This window comes from Neomonachus schauinslandi, chromosome 13 (assembly GCF_002201575.2).
Source record: "Neomonachus schauinslandi chromosome 13, ASM220157v2, whole genome shotgun sequence".
Lineage (NCBI taxonomy): Eukaryota > Metazoa > Chordata > Mammalia > Carnivora > Phocidae > Neomonachus > Neomonachus schauinslandi.
In genome coordinates, this window is record NC_058415.1 from 67,702,425 (window position 1) to 67,721,991 (window position 19,567).

The window sequence follows — 19,567 nt, forward strand, 5'->3', positions numbered from 1 at the left end:
CTCTAAAAGTATATATATTCTAGGTACAAGTGTCTTGTCAGATCTATGTTTTGTGAATATTTCTCCCAGTGGCTTGTCTTTTTATTTTCTTATCAATGTTTTTTGAATAGCAGATGATTTTATTTTTGTGAAATTTAGTCTATCAATATGTTTTCCTTTATGATTATAACCGTTGTGTTCTTACTAAAAAATATTTTTATACCCCACATGTGTGATAATATTACTCCTATGTTTTCTTCTAGGTATCTTACAGTTTTGCTTTACATTTAGGTCTGTGATCCATCTAAAATTAATTTTTGTATATGGTGTGAAGTGCTTTTTACTCCCATATCTTTTTTTTCAAGGTTTTTAATTCCAGTTAGTTAACATACAGTGTAATACTAATTTCAGGTGTACAGTATAGTGATTCAACACTTCCATACATCACCCTGTGGTCATCACAACAAGGGCTCTCCTTAATCCCCATCACCTATTTCACCCAACTCCCCCCCACCCCACCCACCCACCCACCTCCCCTCTGGTACCGTTTGTTCTCTATAGTTAAGAGTCTGTTTCTTGGTTTGCCTCTTTCTCTCTTTTTTTCCCCTATGCTTGTTTGTTTTGTTTCCTAAATTACACATGTGCATGAAATCATATGGTATTTGTCAATGGAATATTACTCAGCCATAAATAAAGAATGAAACCTTGCTATTTGCAATGATGTGGAGGGGGCTAGAGAGTATTATGCTAAGTGAAATATCCCCTTATCTTTTTAAAGTTGTTCCAGCATCATCTGTTGAAAAACCATTCTTTCCTCATTGAAATGTGTTAGCATCATTGTTGAAATCAATTGTCCTTTTATAAGTGGGTCTATATCTGGGTGCTCTGCTCCATTTCTTTTTAACTCTCTTTATGCCAATACAACACTGTCTTGATTGTAATTCTGCAACTTAATTCTATATCTTCAAAGATGTCTAGTCTAGCTTTGTCTTTGTTTTTCCACATAGATTTTGAAATTAAAAAAAATTCATTGCATTAAATTTATACATCAATTTAGGGAGGAGTAACATCTTAATAATATTGAGTATTCTAATCCATTGATATGGTAAATCTATTCATTTATTTAGGTCTTCTTTAATTTCTCTCCGCAATGTTTAGCAATTTTCATTTTAGAATTTGTTCCCCAGTATTGTGTTCTTTAAACAGGATCTTTTTAATATATATTTTCCAGTTGTCTGTGTGCTGAATACCTACCAAGAAAATAGAAGAGTTTCCCTATTTTCCCATCATCTGAGAAATAATAGATTTTTAGAAGGGGTTTGGTTTTTGCCAGTTGAATGCTATCTCATTTTAGTTTTGCATTTATTAATTGTGAATTTGAGCATCTTTTCATATGTCTGAAAGTTTTGTACTCCCTTTATTGTGAGCATATTCATGTTCTTTGTCAACTTTTATATTAGGCTGTAGGTAATTTTCTTCTTGATTTTCAGAAGCTCTCTTTATATGCACAAAAATATAGCCTTTGTATGTGTTACTTATTCCCCTCCCCAATTTTTTCTCTTAACTTTAATTTTTATTTACTATACATAAAAATTTGAAGATACAGCAATCTTTTTTTATTTTAGTTTTTTAAATTTAATTTAATTTTATTATGTTGGTCACCATACAGTACGTCATTAATTTTTGATGTAGTGTTCCATGATTCATTGTTTTCATATAACACCCAATGCTCCATGCAATACGTGCCCTCCTTAATACCCATCACCGGGCTAACCCATGCCCCCACTCCCCTCCCCTCTAAAACCCTCATTTTGTTTCTCAGAGTCCGTAGTCTCTCCTGGTTTGTCTCCCCCTCTGATTTCCACCCCCCTTCATTTTTCCCTTCCTTCTCCTAATGTCCTCCATGCTATTCCTTATGTTCCACAAATAAGTGAAACCATATGATAATTGACTTTCTCTGCTTGACTTATTTGACTTAGCATAATCTCCTCTAGTCCCATCCATGTTGATGTAAAAGTTGGGTATTGATCCTTTCTGATGGCTGAGTAATATCCCATTGTATATATGGACCACATCTTCTTTATCCATTCATCTGTTGAAGGGCATCTCGGCTCTTTCCACAGTTTGGCTATTGCGGACATTGCTGCTATGAACATTGGGGTGCATATGGCCCTTCTTTTCACTACATCTGTGCCTTTGGAGTAAATACCCAGTAGTGCAATTGCTGGGTCATAGGGTAGCTCTATTTTTAATTTTTTGAGGCACCTCCACACTGTTTTCCAAAGTGGCTGTACCAACTTGCATTCCCACCAACAGTGTAAGAGGGTTCCCCTTTCTCCACAACCTCTCCAACATTTGTTGTTTCTTGCCTCGTCAATTTTTGCCATTCTAACTGGTGTAAGGTGGTATCTCACTGTGGTTTTGATTTGAATTTCCCTGATGGCTAATGATGATGAACATTTTTTATGTGTCTATTAGCCATTTGTATGTCTTTGGAGAAGTGTCTGTTCATGTCTTCTGCCCATTTTTTGACTTGATTATTTGTTTTTTGGGTGTTGAGTTTGAGAAGTTCTTTATAGATCTTGGAAATCAGCACTTTGTCTATAGTGTCATTTGCAAATATCTTCTCCCATTCTGTGGGTTGCCTCTTTGTTTTGTTGACTGTTTCCTTTGCTGTGCAGAAGGTTTTTATCTTGGTGAAGTCCTAAAAGTTCATTTTTGCTTCTGTTTCACTAGCCTTTGGAGATGTATCTTGAAAGAAGTTGCTGTGACCGATTTGAAGAGGTTACTGCCTATGTTCTCCTCCAGGATTTTGATGGATTCCTGTCTCACATTGAGGTCTTTCATCCATTTTGAGTTTATCTTTGTGTATGGTGTTAGAGAATGGTAAAGTTTCATTCTGTATATAGCTGTCCAATTTTCCCAGCACCATTTATTGAAGAGACTGTCTTTTTTCCATTGCATATTTTTTCCTGTTTTGTCGAAGATTATTTGACCATAGAGTTGAGGGTCCATATCTGGGCTCTCTGTTCTGTTCCATTGGTCTATATATCTGTTTTTGTGCCAGTACCATGCTGTCTTGGTGATCATTGCTTTGTAATATAGCTTGAAATCGGGCAATGTGATGCCCCCAGCTTTGTTTTTCTTTTTCAACCTTTCCTTGGCGATTTGGGGTGTTTTCTGATTCCATACAAATTTTAGGATTGTTTGTTCCAGCACTTTGGAAAATATCTAGCAATCTTTAATGATTCCTGGGTTTCATATTATACTGAGAATATCTCTAAGATTATTTTTAAAATTCTGTGTTTTCTTTGTGGAATTTTCTGGTTTCAGTTTTTAGAGTTAAGCCTTTATCCACCTGTAATTTCTTTGTGGTAGGGATCCTTGTAAAGTATTTATGTGGACAGATCTTTTTATCTCTAGAAGGTATTCATTTATTGAATTAATCTGTCATATCTCCACATGACCATATCATCATATACTAAATTCCTGTATGTATTTTTTCTTTTTCTAAACTCTCTATTGAGGCCCAAGTACCACACCAATTAAATCATACTGGTTTAAAATATGTTCTAATACCTTTTGGGGTAGCTCTCCCACATTACTTTTGCTTTTCAGAAATTTTGTTATGATCTTGCATATTTATTTTGCCACATGTAATTTAGAATTTGTCTCATTCTAAAAATAAAAGTTCTGTTGATATTTTATTAAGATTAGGTGAAATGTGGGGAGCCTCAGTTGGTTAAGCAGCTGACTCTTGATTTGGCTCGGGTCATGATTTCTGGATCGAGCCCTGCATCAGTCAGGCTCCATGCTCAGTGGGGAGTCTGCTTGAGGATTTTCTCTCTCCCTCTCCCCCTCCCCCCACCGTACACTCACGCTCTCTTTCTCTCTCTCTAAAATAAATAAATAAATCTAAAAAAAAAGTTCAAAAGAAGATCAGGTCAAATTTATAGATATTTAGAAAAAAATAGACATCATCACAATATTGTGTCTTCCTATTTAAGAACAGGGTATTCCTTCCATTTATTACAGCGTTCTGGATTCTTCAGTGAGTTTTAAAGTTATCTTAGTTTTGGATATATCTTATTAGGTTTATTTCTATATAATTTGTGTCTGTGGTTATTTTTTGCTCTTGTAAATAGGATCTTTTCTTCTATTATAACATAATTTTGTATTTATACAATTGATAGCTTTCTGTAATCCTTGCTTTATTTCATCTTTTTTTTATTATTATGTTAATCACCATACCTAACATCATTAGTTTTTGATGTAGTGTTCCATTCCATCTTTGATAGAAATCTTTTTAGTGTTTTACTTGTAAATTGATGGTTGCTCTCTTGCTCTTTCTTACTCTCCCCCCCTTCTCTCTCTCTCTCTCACACACACACACATCATGTCATGTAAGTATGAATTGATTTATATTTTACTAAAAGTTATAAAAATTAAGAATAGGTGTTGAATTTGATTAGATGCCTTTTTAGCATCAGCAGAGATGATCATATGATTTTTCCTTCTTTAATATTTTAATATGATGAGTTATATTTCCTAATATTGGACTGTCTTTGGTATGAACTCAATTTGGTTGTGGTGTATTTTGCGTGTATGTGCTTCTGAATTCTGTTTGCTTATACTTTAGGATTTTTTTTTTTTCGTTTTTTAAAGATTTTATTTATTTGTCAGAGAGAGAGAGCACAAGCAGGGGGTAGCGGCAGGCAGAGGGAGAAGCAGGCTCCCCACTGAGCAAGGAGCCTGATGCGGGACTCAATCCCAGGACCCTGGGATCGTGACCTGAGCCACCCAGGCGTCCCTATTTAGGATTTTTTTAAAGACTCATCAGTTGGGGTTATCATTGTCAGATTTGATATTAATGTTTTTCTGACTTAATAAGAAAGAATTTGGCAGTGTGTGTATTTTCTTTACTCTGGAACAGTTTGAAGAGTATTTGAGATAGATATTTTTTAAAGGTTTGGTGGGACTCAACTGAGAGACTTAACCTGACTCTCTCTGGGGGAATGGGGTGAGTAGTTCTTTGACAATTTTGTCTGTGTCTCCTGCGAGAATTTATTTGTTTTGATTTTCTAATTTGAAATTTTTATTTTCCTAGAAAGTCATCCATTTCATTCAGGTTTTCAAGTTAATTTGTATGGTCAAGCAAAATAGTCTTTTATAATCTTTTAAATTCTTCTATATGTAGTCATTTCCCCATTCTTATTTCTCATTTATATACTTGTGCTTCTCCCTACCCTGTTTTTAAAAAAATAATTAACTAATGGTTTATCTTTCTTAATGACTTTATTAATATGTAACTAGCACACCATACAACCTACCCATTTAAAGTATACAGTCCAGTAGTTCTCAGTGTATTCAGAAAGTTGTGCAGCCATCTCCACAATTTTAGAACATTTCATCATCTCAAAAAGAAATCACATATTCATTAACATTACTTCCCATTTCTCCCCAACCTCCCCCACTTCCTGGTCCTAGATAACAAGTAATCTACTTTCGGTCTCTATAAATTTGCCCATTCTTGACATTTCATATAAATGGAATCCAGTATATGATCTTTTGTGACTGGCTTCTTTTCAGTTAGCATTTTCAACTTTTATCCATCTTTTACCATGCATCAGTACATCATTCTTATTGCCAAATAATATTCATTTTATGGATATACCACATATTATTTGTTCCTCAGCTGATGGACGTTTGTGTTGTTTCCACTAGATGCTATTATGAGTAATGCTACTATGAACATTTGTGTATAAGTCTTTTTATGGAGATATGTTTTCATTTCTCTTAGGTAGATACCTAGGAGTAGAATTGCTCAATCATATGTAACTCTATGTTTAACATCTTGAGAAATTGCTAAACTGCTTTCCAAAGTGGCTGCACCATTTTAAATTTTCATAAGCAATGTATGAGGGTCTCAGTTTCTCGACATACTTGTCAACACTTGCTTGTGTCTCTCTTTTTTATTATAGACATCCTAGTGAGTATGAAGTGATATCTCATTGTGATTCTAATTTGCATTTCCCTATAATGGCTAAGGATGCTAAGCACTTTTTAGTGTTTACTAGGCATTTGTATATATTTGTCAGAGAAATGTCTATCCAGGTCCTTTGCCCATTTTTATTTGGGTTATTTGTCTATTACTGAGTTTTAAGATTATTATATATGAATATATATGTATGTGTATTATTAGGCTATAAGATTATATATATGAATATATATGAATATGTAATTGACACATAACATCTTCTCTGTATATGATGTATAGTTGTATTTTATTGTGTTTTAGTTTTAGGTTTTTTTCTACTTAATATATGACTTTATCCTATTTATATAATAGCTTTAATAGTTTAGTCTTAATTTTGCAATAAAATCTTGTAGCATGCATTCTTTTTTATTGATTCTTTTTAAAAATCTTTTTTTTTTTCAAATCTGTTTTTCAAATAATTATTTGGGTTTATATTCTAAGTTCTATTTGTTATCTTCATTATTATAACCTTGTATAATATACTCCATTCTTTATTTCTTAAAGACAGTATGTATTAAACAATGATGAAAGTATCATTCTTCATTTTCTCCTACCCTTATTCATTTTTCTTTTTTGGTTCTTCTGATGTTTTAAAATATATACATCCATTTATATATAAATGTAATATATATATGTATATATATATATGCTATATATTTATATGCTATATATATGTTATTTATATTATTTCTACATTGTAATAGTTTACAACATTTATATTTTACACTTTTCATTACCAGAATTGTTTTAGACTTAGGTTTGTGGCTGCCTGAATTCAGTGATCACTGCCAGACTTTTTGTAATCGTGGGATTTTAAATTCATTTCTTAATTTCCTTAGGTTTTTCCTCTGTATAGTTTATATTCTTTGGGTTTTGTAAGTTCAAAATGTTTTTCTTTTGTCTTTATACCTGAAGTTTTCAAATTTTGCCTCTGGGATTTTTTTTTTATTATTATGTTATGTTAATCACCATACATTACATCATTAGTTTTTGATGTAGTGTTCCATGATTCATTGTTTGCATATAACACCCAGTGCTCCATGCAGGACGTGCCCTCTTTAATACCCATCACCAGGCTAACCCATCCTCCCACCCCCCTCCTCTAGAACCCTCAGTTTATTTTTCAGAGTCCATTGTCTCTCATGGTTCGTCTCCCCCTCTGATTTCCCCCCCTTCATTCTTCCCCTCCTGATATCTTCTTCTTCTTCCTTTTTTTTTTTTAACATATAATGTATTATTTGTTTCAGAGGTACAGATCTGTGATTCAACAGTCTTGCACACTTCACAGCGCTCACCATAGCACATACCCTCCCCAATGTCTATCACCCAGCTGCCCCATCCCCCCACCACTCCAGCAACCCTCAGTTTGTTTCCTGAGATTAAGAATTCCTCATATCAGTGAAGTCATATGATATATGTCTTTCTCTGATTGACTTATTTCGCTCAGCATAATACCCTCCAGTTCCATCCACGTCGTTACAAATTGCCTCTGGGATTTTTTAAACATAGTGTTACTGTATTCTGTTCTTGAAAATTGCCCTTGAGAAACCTCAGATTAGCTTAGTATGTTTTATTCTTTTTTAAGTACTCTACTCCTAACATGGGGCTCAAACTGATAACCCCAAGTCAAGAGCCAGCCAGGCATCCCCTAGTATGTTTTAGTCTTATAGGTGATACTTTTGTTTGAATGCCTGTAAGTTTCTTTTGTTTTGAAATGTGATAACATTATTGAGATATGTTTGTAGTTAGTTGTCCTCTAATATATTCATTTTCTCAGACAGAATGGACTATCTTAATCTTTTGATTCAAGTATTATTTTCTTTCTGGAAATTTTCTTTATATATTTATATAGATTTTTTGTGTGTGTTTTGTTCTCTTCTTTAGGAACACTGATCTTTTATACATATGTATAAAAGATCTACTTAGTGTATTTTTCATTAATATAATTTTTCTCCAAGCTATTTTAATGAATTGTTTCCATTTATTTTATTTTTTGTAATCTCATCCTCCTTTACTATGTTTACGTAAGATTTTATTCATTTTTTGTGCACTGTTTATAATGTGGTCTTTCGACCTTAAGGCCTATACTTTTTTTTTAAGATTTATTTATTTATTTATTTGAGAGAGAAAGAATGAGACAGAGAGAGAGAGCATGAGAGGAGGGAGGGTCAGAGTAAGAAGCAGACTGCCTGCTGAGCAGGGAGCTTGATGCGGGACTTGATCCCGGGACTCCAGGATCATGACCTGAGCCGAAGGCAGTCACCCAACCAACTGAGCCACCCAGGTGCCCAGGCCTTTACTTTTTCCTTTCCTTTTCTTAGGTCTGACCTCTTACATTTTACTTTCTTCTATCATTTCACCACATATTCCCTAAGCTCTTGTATCTCTGCTTTGGGTTCTTTGATTTTTTTTAATGTTCTTTGATTCATTGCGGTAAGTTTTGTCATGATTTTGCTCTGCCTGTTAACAACATTTTCTAGTGAATCTTTTATATGTTCATTCTTGTGAGAAAGAAAATGCAATTTTTGTCCATTTTTCCCTTTTTTTTTCCTTAAAGAATCTTTGGTTCTTTTTGAATATAACTTGAATGAAATAAATTATTGAGTTCTTGGATTGTGTACATAGAAGTTTATGAGAAAGAAACCAACCTAAATTGCAGATGAATAGGAGTCTCCTGATTTCACAGTGAAGTGAAAGTCTTTTTCTCCCTTTTTTTTCTTTCCTCCGTGTGTGTGTGTCTGTGTGTGTGTGTGTCTGTGTGTGTGTGTGTGTCTGTCTGCATGTGTGTCTGTTTGGGTGTGTGATAGTTGTTTGTCTTTATACATTTTTATTTTTTCAGTGTTTGACTTTTCTTCCATTATAATTCATCAATAGACTGTTTGTTGCAAAAATGGAATGTCTATCTATTTCCTTGCTTATTTCCTGCTACTTTACATTGCCTAGGCATCTCAGTCCATTTTTTTTTTTCAAAGATGTGATTATTGGTTTTTTTGCTTTTTTTAGTGCACCATCTGTTTTGGTGATTGTACTCCCCTGACATGTTTAAGATCTGCTCCTGCAAGCTTCTTTTTTTGAGCTAATCCCACATCTTGACACCTCTTAATCATATACAGTGGTTTGAGATTATAGATGTTCCTAAATTTTGCCAAAAAAAAAAAAAGACTTTGAATTCTGTTGGTCACATTTCTTATTACTTTGGGAGTGATATCTGAAAGAAGAGGGCATCTTAACACTAGAAGTCTCTTCGTTATGTTGATTTTAATGTGTGAATCTTTAAATAGATGTGCAAAATAGAGGATAATTGAGAAATTAAGTGGAAGCAAATGTTAAAAATTATTGTATTAATAAAAAGAACAAAAGGCTGTTAGTGTTAGCATCTTAGACCCATCCATTGGTCTATTTTGAAACTTACAGGAAGTTTAGAAAAAATGAATATGGTGCACAACATTGGAATACTTGAACTTAATTTATGTCTTTGTTAAATATTATTTTCATCATCTTGAACAAGTGCCTTAGCTAGTCTAAATCTCAGTTTCCTAATATGTAAAATGGGTATAGAAATGGATTTTTTGCAGTCACTTGTCACCTAGAACACACTCAATAAATAGCCACTGTATTTGAATATAGTGTTTCTCATTCCAAGTGCCTTTAGCCGCCCCCCCCTTTTTTTTTTAAAGTTCTAGCTTTTTAAAGATTGAAGATATCAAGAAAGCTGAGTCTGAAAATATGAAGAATGATCATGTTTTAAGAGGATTATGTCTGGGTGAATCTTTGATTTTCATAATGGACTGAATCCCTAAAAGTTCTCTGTGTTTGCAACATTTGACTGTTCCTTTAAACATCAAACGCCAAACTTTCAATCCATTTTTCAGTATAGTTTGATATAATAGTGCTGTTACCAATTATATTTGTCTTTGAATTTTTGGTGTGCAAAATGTACAATAATACATATTTTTTTCTGATTAGACAGTTCTTTCTTTCAGTTATAAAAGAAGCCCTTTATTTCATTGTCTTCTATGTTTGTAAGAGAAATACATCTCACTGATAACAGCTAATATTAACACAGTGCTTTTCAGTTTGCATATATTCTCATTTGACCTCATTTAATTATGGAATCTGGGCCATGAGATAATGGGTGTTTGACAAAAACAACTTATTCAGACATATGGATCACTCCAAAAATCCAAATTTAAATTCTTCAGGGCCTCCTTCTAGAAACCAAAATTAATCAAATCCAGGTTTTCTAAGGTGGGTAGGCATTTTAATGGAAGAATACCCAATTTTGATGTATATCATATGGCCTAACGTTACTCTGTGATAACAATATGGAGTTGGATGGTTTCTAAAAGATTCACCAAAGAGTAGAAGAACTTAATAACATGTAACAGCTTATATTTGATACCTGGCAAGTCACTTAACCTTACTGAGCATCTATTTTCTCATGTTATCCTCTATTTCTAGAGGATAATAATTCTTAACTCTGTTCAATTTAGTTCATTGCAATAAGCATTTATTGAAAGTCTCCTATGGGCAGAAAATGGGATTAAAGTGTTTTATAATCTGAAAATCAAATGAACTGTGTGAAAGAAGTATATGTAAGTCTCAGGAACTATTATACTTACCTGCTGAGGTATTGGTTAACAAGGAAAATACTTTATTGCTCCTTCTTGGGTAAAAGCTCATACATTTTATAACAGTTGTGCTTCTCAGAGTGTCTGTGAAAGTATTGGCTGGCATGCTGTTCTCATTCAGTACACAAATTCTTCTACTTACCCAATTCTCTATCCATTTGCAAGTAGTTCTGAGCACAGGGCCTCATTGACTCTACATGTCTTTTCATAACTTGATCCTCAAGGATATTGCTTCTAAGAATGACTCTGGGTTGATGGCATGAAGGACATAGTTATTTGAAGTTATCCTGGCAGTAGACATTCATAGGCATGGCCAAGTGCTTTTAGAATGAGCCAACCAGTTTCTTCTTCCTTCAGGTACAATTTTGACTCTATGGAGAGATTTTTGACTACATTTGCTTGTTCTATGTTGATACTTAAGGGTAGTGATTTAGAACATTTTTGTGATCTAAACTAGGAGTTTCCAAATAGAAAGGTCTATTAAGAGCTGTTTGTACTTTATCACAGTCTTCTTCACTTTGAATGACACTGTGTGTGTGTGTGCGTGTGTGTAACGTGCAGTTATATCAGTGTGTCACACTTTTGGGTTGGAATCTGTTCCAACACTGATTAACTTCAACCTCTTTTAAGCCATTGTTTATAAATCTATAAAATGGGTCTACTTCCTAGTTTTCAGGGTTGTGGTGAGGATTAGAACGCATGTATATAAAATGTCTAGCAGATGAGAAACTAGGTACAAAGTAATATTAATCCCTTTTCCTTAACTCTGAGGTAGTAAATAGAACACATATTTGGAATCAAAAGACGAGGGCTCAAATGCTGGCTCTGCAGCTATAAGCTTTGTGACCTGTGAAGAGTTAGTGAATCTTCTAGGGTTTCCTTTTTCGCATTGTGAAATAGTAACATCATTCTCTGCCAGGCCTTGAGTGTTGTTATTAGGATCAAATGAGATAATGTCCTTAGTAAAAATGTATTTTTCTATAAGAAATAGTGGGCTGTTGGTATTAATTATTAAGTGATACTTATTTAGCATTAATTAAGAAGAGGGACAGAGTGGAAGGAGCACTGGATTTGCTGTCAGAAAGTCCTGGCTTTACTTCTTCCTTGCTCTGTGGCACATTATCCAATCAATCTCTTGGTATTTCAGTTTTCTCAACTGTGAAACTGAATTAAAATTATCTCATAGGATTGTTCTAAAAATTTTTTTTGAAGATTTTATTTGACAGAGAGAGAGATAGCGGGAGCAGGAACACAAGCAGGAGGAGTGGGACACAGAGAAGCAGGCTTCCCGCCTAGCAGGGAGCCCGATGCGGGGCTCGATCCCAGGACCTGGGGATCATGACCTGAGCCAAAGGCAGACACTTAAGGACTGAGCCACCCAGGCACCCATGGATTGTTCTAAAAATTAAATCACATATGAGAAAGCACCTAGAAAGAGTTTGGCACACAGTAGGTTTTCAATAAATGTTGGCTGATTTTAGTTGCATACAGAGGGATTTAGGTCTCCTAATGGAATTTTTTTAAAATTTAAATTCAATTAGCCAACATATAGTACATCATTAGTTTCAGATGTAGAGTTCAGTAATTCATCAGTTGTGTATAATACCCCGTGCTCATCACATCACATGCCCTACTAAATGCCCATCACCCACTTACTCCATCCCCTTAACCCCCTCCACTCCAGCAACCCTCAGTTTGTTTCCTATAGTTAAGAGCCTCTCCTTGTTTTTCTCCCTCTCTGATGACTTCCCATTCAATTTTCCCTCCCTTCCCCTATGATCCTCTGTGCTGTTTCTTATATTCCACATATGATTGAAACCATATGATAATTGACTTTCTCTGATTGAGTTATTCCAGTCACCATAATACTTTCCAGTTCCATCCATGTTGATATAAATGGTAAGTGTTCATCCTTTGTGATGGCTGAGTAATATTCCATTGTGTGTGTGTCTATACACATACACACACCACATCTTCTTTATCCATTCATGTGTCGATGGCCATCAGGGCTCTTTCCATAGTTTGGCTATTGTGGACATTGCTGCTATAAACATTGGGATGCAGGTGCCCCTTCAGATCACTGCATTTGTTTCTTTGGGGTAAATACCTAGTAGTGCAATTGCTGGGTCATAGAGTAGCTCTATGTTTAACTTCTTGAGGAACCTCCATGCTGTTTTCCAGAGTGGCTGTACCAGCTTTCATTCCCACCAAGAGTGTAAGAGGGTTCCCTTTCTCTGCATCCTCACCAACATTTGTTGTTTCCTGACTTGTTAATTTTAGCCATTCTGACTGGTGTGAGGTGGTATCTCATTGTGGTTTTGATTTGTATTTCCCTGATGCCAAGTGATGTGGGGCATTTTTTCATGTGTCTGTTGGCCGCTTGTATGTCTTCTTTGGAGAAATGTCTGTTCATGTCTTCTGCCCATTTCTTGACTGGATTATTTGTTTTTTGGGTGTTGAATTTGGTAAGTTCTTTATAGATTTTGGATACTAGCCCCTTATCTGATATGTCATTTGCAAATATCTTCTCCCATTCTGTAGGTTGCCTTTGAGTTTTGTTGACTGTTGCACTTTGCTGTGCAGAAGCTTTTTATTTTGATGAAGTCCCAATAGTTCATTTTTGCTTTTGTTTCCCTTGCCTTTGGAGACGTGTCTAGTAAGAAGTTGCTGTGGCCGAGATCAAAGAGTTGCTGCTTATGTTCTCCTCTGGGATTTTGATGGATTCCTGTCTCACATTTAGGTCTTTTCCACCATTTTGAGTTTATCTTTGTGTATGGTGTAAGAAAAAGACACATTTAAACTCTCAGTATTTACAAGTCTTTGTTGTTTTCTCTAGTTCCCATACAATTGGCCGCGTGAAAATACTTCCATGTGCTAGAAGTTGGTCTTCACATTTTTTTTGTAGGGTTGAAAGCATCCACTGGAAAACAGCATAGAGGCTAGTTTGCATATAAATACAGGGTACACCATGTATAAATGTTTTAATGCCATCTCCTTGGAGACACCTATAAACAACATTCTAAGCCCATGACCTTATTCCTGAACTTGAGTGAGGTATTTTGCACACAACATTTGGATTAGTATGAATTCAATTTTGGCTTATATATTTTTGGTATCTAAGATATGACAGGATGCTAATATAACTTAAAAACATTATGCATTTTGGATTGAGTCTCAGTATACTTTCAATCTCAGCTCTGTCGTGACCCTCAGGTTCACAAGGCCACAAAGTAGTTTCCAACTATATTTCTACTTCACAACTTTTAGACCTCCATAATAAGCTGTTGGAGGTAAATTTCTGTAGGAATTACTGGGAGTTGTCACTATACTCAGTCTAGACTGTATGAGCATGGGGACCTCTAAGAAAATACAGATAAGTGCTTCCACAACTTTGTAATTCCTGCTAATTTAGAGATTCTGCTTCAGAGTTTGGGATGGGGCCCAATAATCTTTATATTAACAAATGTCCCAAGTGATTCGATGAGGGTATTGTGCAGGACTTATTTTGAGATACATTGATCTATATCCATGCCTCCAACCTGAAACTACCATTAATAAAAGACAAGGCACATGAGCAGTTTTCAATATTGAAAATACCCAGTGGAGCCTGTGCTAAACCTTACTGAATCCAATAAAATGACAAGTTTCTATGCTTTTCTCTGCATTTCTGGGTCTCTGTCTTACCAAGTTCATGGTAACACTAGCTTTCTGAGGTCATTCCAAGTCCTCGAGCAGTTCTAGGCCATTTGGCATGAAGAGGGATTTCCAGATTTTTTTTTTTTCCATATTTTTTATTTTTTAAATTTTATTATGTTAGTCACCATACAATACATCATTAGTTTTTGATGTAGTGTTCCACGATCTGTTGTTTTCATATAACACCCAGGGCTCCATGCAGTACGTGCCCTCCTTAATATCCATCACCGGGCTAACCAATCCTCCCTCTCCCCTCCCCTGTAAAACTCTGTTTGTTTCTCAGATTTCCAGATTTAATAACCAGATGCCTTAAAAAGCAACTTAGTTTCCAAATCTGATGTTAACGTGGTAGATGCTACAGATTAGTTTACTCAACATCTACTTCCAATACCTTTCTCTCATACTTTTCTGTACTCTAGGGGCTGGAAGCCAAAAGCTACATTCTGACATTACCATGCAGTTAAGACTTTTATAGGTTACCTAGATTCTACTAAGCTGACACAATTATAGGAGATTTGGAGAACATGTATGAGACCAAATCTTATTGCAGAAGCATTTGTTTCTCATAGGGCATCTGTGCTGGAAATTCTACTTTCTGGTCCCTTTTGGCAGCAGCAACACTGTGTCTGCTGCGGAAATTCAGTAGTGTGGTTGGACATTTCTCCTGGCAATATAATTCCAAGGTGGGTAGCATTCAATTTTATTGCCCTGGCTATCTAATAAGTTCTGTGAGCTATTTACTGCCCTCTAATATAGATCTTTCTGCTTATGCCAGATATAATGGCTTTTGTTGTCTGCAACCAAGCTGCCTTTAGGGTAGCTAGGCTTGAAGCATACAAAGAGTTTAAAGCTGAAACATTTCTTCCACCTACTTACACAGAGTAGTCTTCTCTCCCCTTTCTTGGTGCAAGCCACCAAACTGTAGGTCACTCTGGAGTCCACAGTTTACCAGTTCTTTGATGTGTGACATGGTCCCAGCCCAGGCATTCTGATTTCTTACTTTACTTGTCTGAACTTGGATATAAAAGATTGCTGATTTTCCTGAGTGTTTGTTGTAAGGGTGTAGTCTATACTTTTCTAGGCATTTTTTTTTTTCTATATACCTTTTGTTTAGGAAGGAGGATTCTCTTCCATCATTTTCCCCAGTTCATTCCTTGGACATGAACCCCTATAAAACTGGGATAATTTTATAATCATGGATATGCAATGGCCTCAGAAATCATATGGAACAATAATCAACAGCAATAATACAATACCAATAGCTATAATATCTTGAGTAATTACTCATCTCCAAGCAACATACTAGAGTTTTGCAGAAAGTATCTCATTTAATAATCGGTAAAATCTCCGATGGTCTCATGACCTCTAATCAGTTTCATTTGTTCTGCACATCTTTGTTGCTACCAGAAAGCTCAAGTCATGGAGATGTAATGCTATACTATCCATAAATGTTATTCTCTAATTTCTGTTTCTTCTTCTCATAGACACTGTGTGAATATACTTCAGGGAGTTAAAAAAAAAAAGTAAGCAACAGTGTTATGTTAATATAACCGGCAGGCAGCCTGCCCAAACATGCCCTGACAAAGCAATGTTCTTTAAGTGTCTGTCTTCCTTGGGAATCCATCTCAGTTGCTTTTGTTGGTTGGCATCTATCAAAGCAGACTGCAAAGAGAATTGTCACTGCTGTGGTCCAGGATGGATTGACGATTTTATTGCACAGTGCCTGGTACATAGTAGGTATTCAACATGAATGAGTTATCCTGGTTCCACTGGGTGTAGCCCCAAGGGACATGAGGTTGACTGCAGCCCACTATCAAGGACACTGTGTGACCTCAGCTGTGGTTGCCCCAAGTAGGTCTGCTCTGGGATGTCACTTCCTTCTATGAGGCATTTATTTCTATTTGCAGGAACTTTTCACTCTCTCTGGTACTGTTCAAAGGTCACCTAAAATGTAGAGCTTTTATTAGCTGCCGTGAAAGGATGTACTTTCCCCTGAATGCTCTCTGCCAAGTGCCTTTCCCATTCTCTTATTAGCAAGGGAATGAATTATTTCTTCACTTGCCTAGTCTGTGAATCAATCTCTCTCTCTCTCTCTTTCTCTCCCTCCCTCCCTCTTTCACTTCCCTTTCTTTCTGTTTCCCTCCCCCTCTCTCCTCACACTTAATTCTCCTCCTCTATTCTCCCTTTTCCCCAAGGGGAATGATGGAAGGGTCTTTTTTTCCTACTTTTTTTTTTTTTCCAGGTAGGGGATTTACCAAGTTGCAGATGGGGTTATAAACTCAAGGGATTTCCCCCATTGCTGAAATCATGGCTGCCATCCTTCTTCTGCATAGTACTATTAAATTATTCTGGGGTGTATGTGAGAGATCGTGTTTAGCTACTACCTTCCCTGTCACAGAGATGACATGGGCAGGGAATGATTATGATAACACAGAGAAGTGGAGGCAATGGGACAAGACATATATTTGGCTTCCACTCTGCAAGCCTGAGAGTCCAGGTGAAAAGAGGTAGACCCAGGGCTGACGTTAACTATTGTGATAAGAGTTTTTCAACTTCTGGTTGGTTCCTCATTCATGACCCAAGAACAGGGGAAATATATATATATTTGAGAATTTGAAAACTTCCCAAGCTGTGGATCACATTTATTTGCATCTCTTTTCAGAAGAGGAGAATGGAGCATGGGAGAAGCCTCTGTTGTTGAGGATCAAACGCACAAAACAGGATGATTTCACGTAATTCCTAGAGTTATGCCAATATTACCAGCTATTAATATGGATTATCACTGGCACCAGCTTGCCAGTGGGCTTTGAAAACTTCTGGGCTGCATTCAGCTGGCATTGGCTAATTACCTGCACAGCCATTCCTACTGTCAGGATCATTTTTACACCATATATTAAACAAAAGAAAAAAAATGCAAAGGACAAAAATTAATCCTGATCTTTTTTTTTTTTTTAAATCATGGTTTCTTTTTCTACCCTCTTCTAAGCAATGGATATTATACTTGGAATCCTACCTAGGTTCCTACAAATTATTCATATCAGTGATTTCTCTAAACCTGTCTATCAAAGGAAAAATTTCAAAACCCATAAAAGTGAGAGTGGTTGCATAGTATCCCAGGACACAATCCAAGTTCCAATTGATGGAATAACAGGCTGAAAACTAAGGTAAGGTACAACATAGCTGGACATCACATCCCTCAATTAAGTGAGAAAGTCAATTATCTAAGTTCAGAATGATGCAAGTATTACTTCATTGTTGTTCTTGTGAGAAATACCCAGGAGGATTGAGTTGACTATAAGGTCATTATGAATCAGTTGTCTGATGTGGGACTGGACTTATAAACTCCTTGAAGTTAAAAGTCATGTTGTCTTTGAGTTATTGCCATTACCTAGCATCATTTTGGGAAAATATCAGTAATAAATACATATTTGTGGAATGTGATTGCTAAGTGTGATCTTAGAGGTATAGAACAAGAACTCTATGAGAGAAACACTGGCATAAAAGAGACAAGAAGAATGTGACGAGGATGCAGATGTATGCAGAAACCACATTACAGAAGAAGCAAAAAAATGGAGGGTTGCTTTTCTTGGCAAAGTAAAGATTTAATAAGGGGAAGCTACATGACAGTTGTATTTAATTTTTTGAAGAGAATAAGTTTGTCTATTTTATCTCCAGAGAATAAATCATTTTCAGTTGCAAAAACAACAGAGGCAATTATACCTAAGTATGAGGAAGAGTTTTAAACCATGCATGGCAGAAGCTGCCAGTTATCCTCCAATATTAATTGTCTCTTATTTTAATTGTAGTAGAACCTTTGTGGGTTTTTTTTTTTTTTTTTGATAAGTCTATGATGGTCTAGAGTAAAGACTTCCTGTTAGCCATGTATGGAATGTAACTGAGTTCTGGTCGGCTGGAATTGAGCAGGAATTATGATTGCAGCTTTTGGTTGTACCCTCAAAAGGAAGGGGTGTGCATCCCCCTGTCCTCCTGTCTCCTCCTTGCTAGTGGGAATGTAAACTCATATGACAATAAGAACTGAAAAAACTAACTTGTACCATGAGATGGAAGCTGCATGTTGAAGACAGCAGAGTGAAAGAAAAATAGAACCAGGGTACCTAATGATTGTAGAGCTGTCATATCAGACTTGGACCATCTGCTCAGGAAAATAAACCACTAGATTGTTAAAGCCAGTGTTATCTTGGGTTTCCCTGTAATGGCAGAGGAACCAACACCTCATCTGTCCATTCTTTCCAACAAGTGCTTTGGAAGATAATGACCTCTTATTAGCAGGTGAGGTTCAAACAAAATTACTGTGGAGGAAAGTATTTCACTGAATGAGTGACTAGACAAAATATCTTACATGATTCATCATAGTTTAGATATGGAGCATTTGAATGATACTGGAATTGCTTAAGTCAGTCCATACATTTCAAAAGCTACTCTTTTTTCCCTGATATAAATTGTGAGAGGAGATAGAAAAACTGTGTTATGTGAGGACTAGCTGAAGGAACTGGGGATATTTACTTCTGGAAAAGATAAACCTTAGAGGTTTGGGTTGGCAGCATGTGAGAACTCTCACCAGTTTGCTGGTGGGCTGTGATGTATATACAAAGTAAATTACTCCTCTTGGCCTCCAAGGGACAGAATTTGGGTCACTGGGTGGAAACATCAGGATCACAGTTGGAACTATAGCTGCTTATGCAGGCTTTTTTCTCTTTAATATAAATGTCAACCAAGCTTTGGACTTTTTACATTGAATCTTCTTTTGTTGGATGGATTCAGTCTGTTAAGGTCCTTTGGAATCCTGGTGGTGATATATGATCTAGCAAAGTTTTCCCAGATATGGCCCATTCTTCCTACTTATTAAGGCTAAGAATTAATGAGGTGATATTTTGGAAGGAAATTCTAAATGTTGCTAGAGTTACTTGAAAGCATTATCTTTATCCCTTCTGTTAACTGCTCCAATTTAGAATTTTATGAATATCTCAGTGGGTTTAGTAGGTGTCCCACCCTGGAAAATCTGAGAGTAATCCATATACTGAGCATATCTTAGTCATATATCTTTCAAGAACTAGATGCAAAAAATTATGGTAGTGAGCTTTGCTGACCAAATGAAAAAAAAAAAAAAAACCAATATTAGGACAGTAGCTGGAATAAGAAACTGGCAGATTCCCATTTCCTCTTCATAGCCATATTTCTGGTCTTAATGTGGGGCTGAGACTGT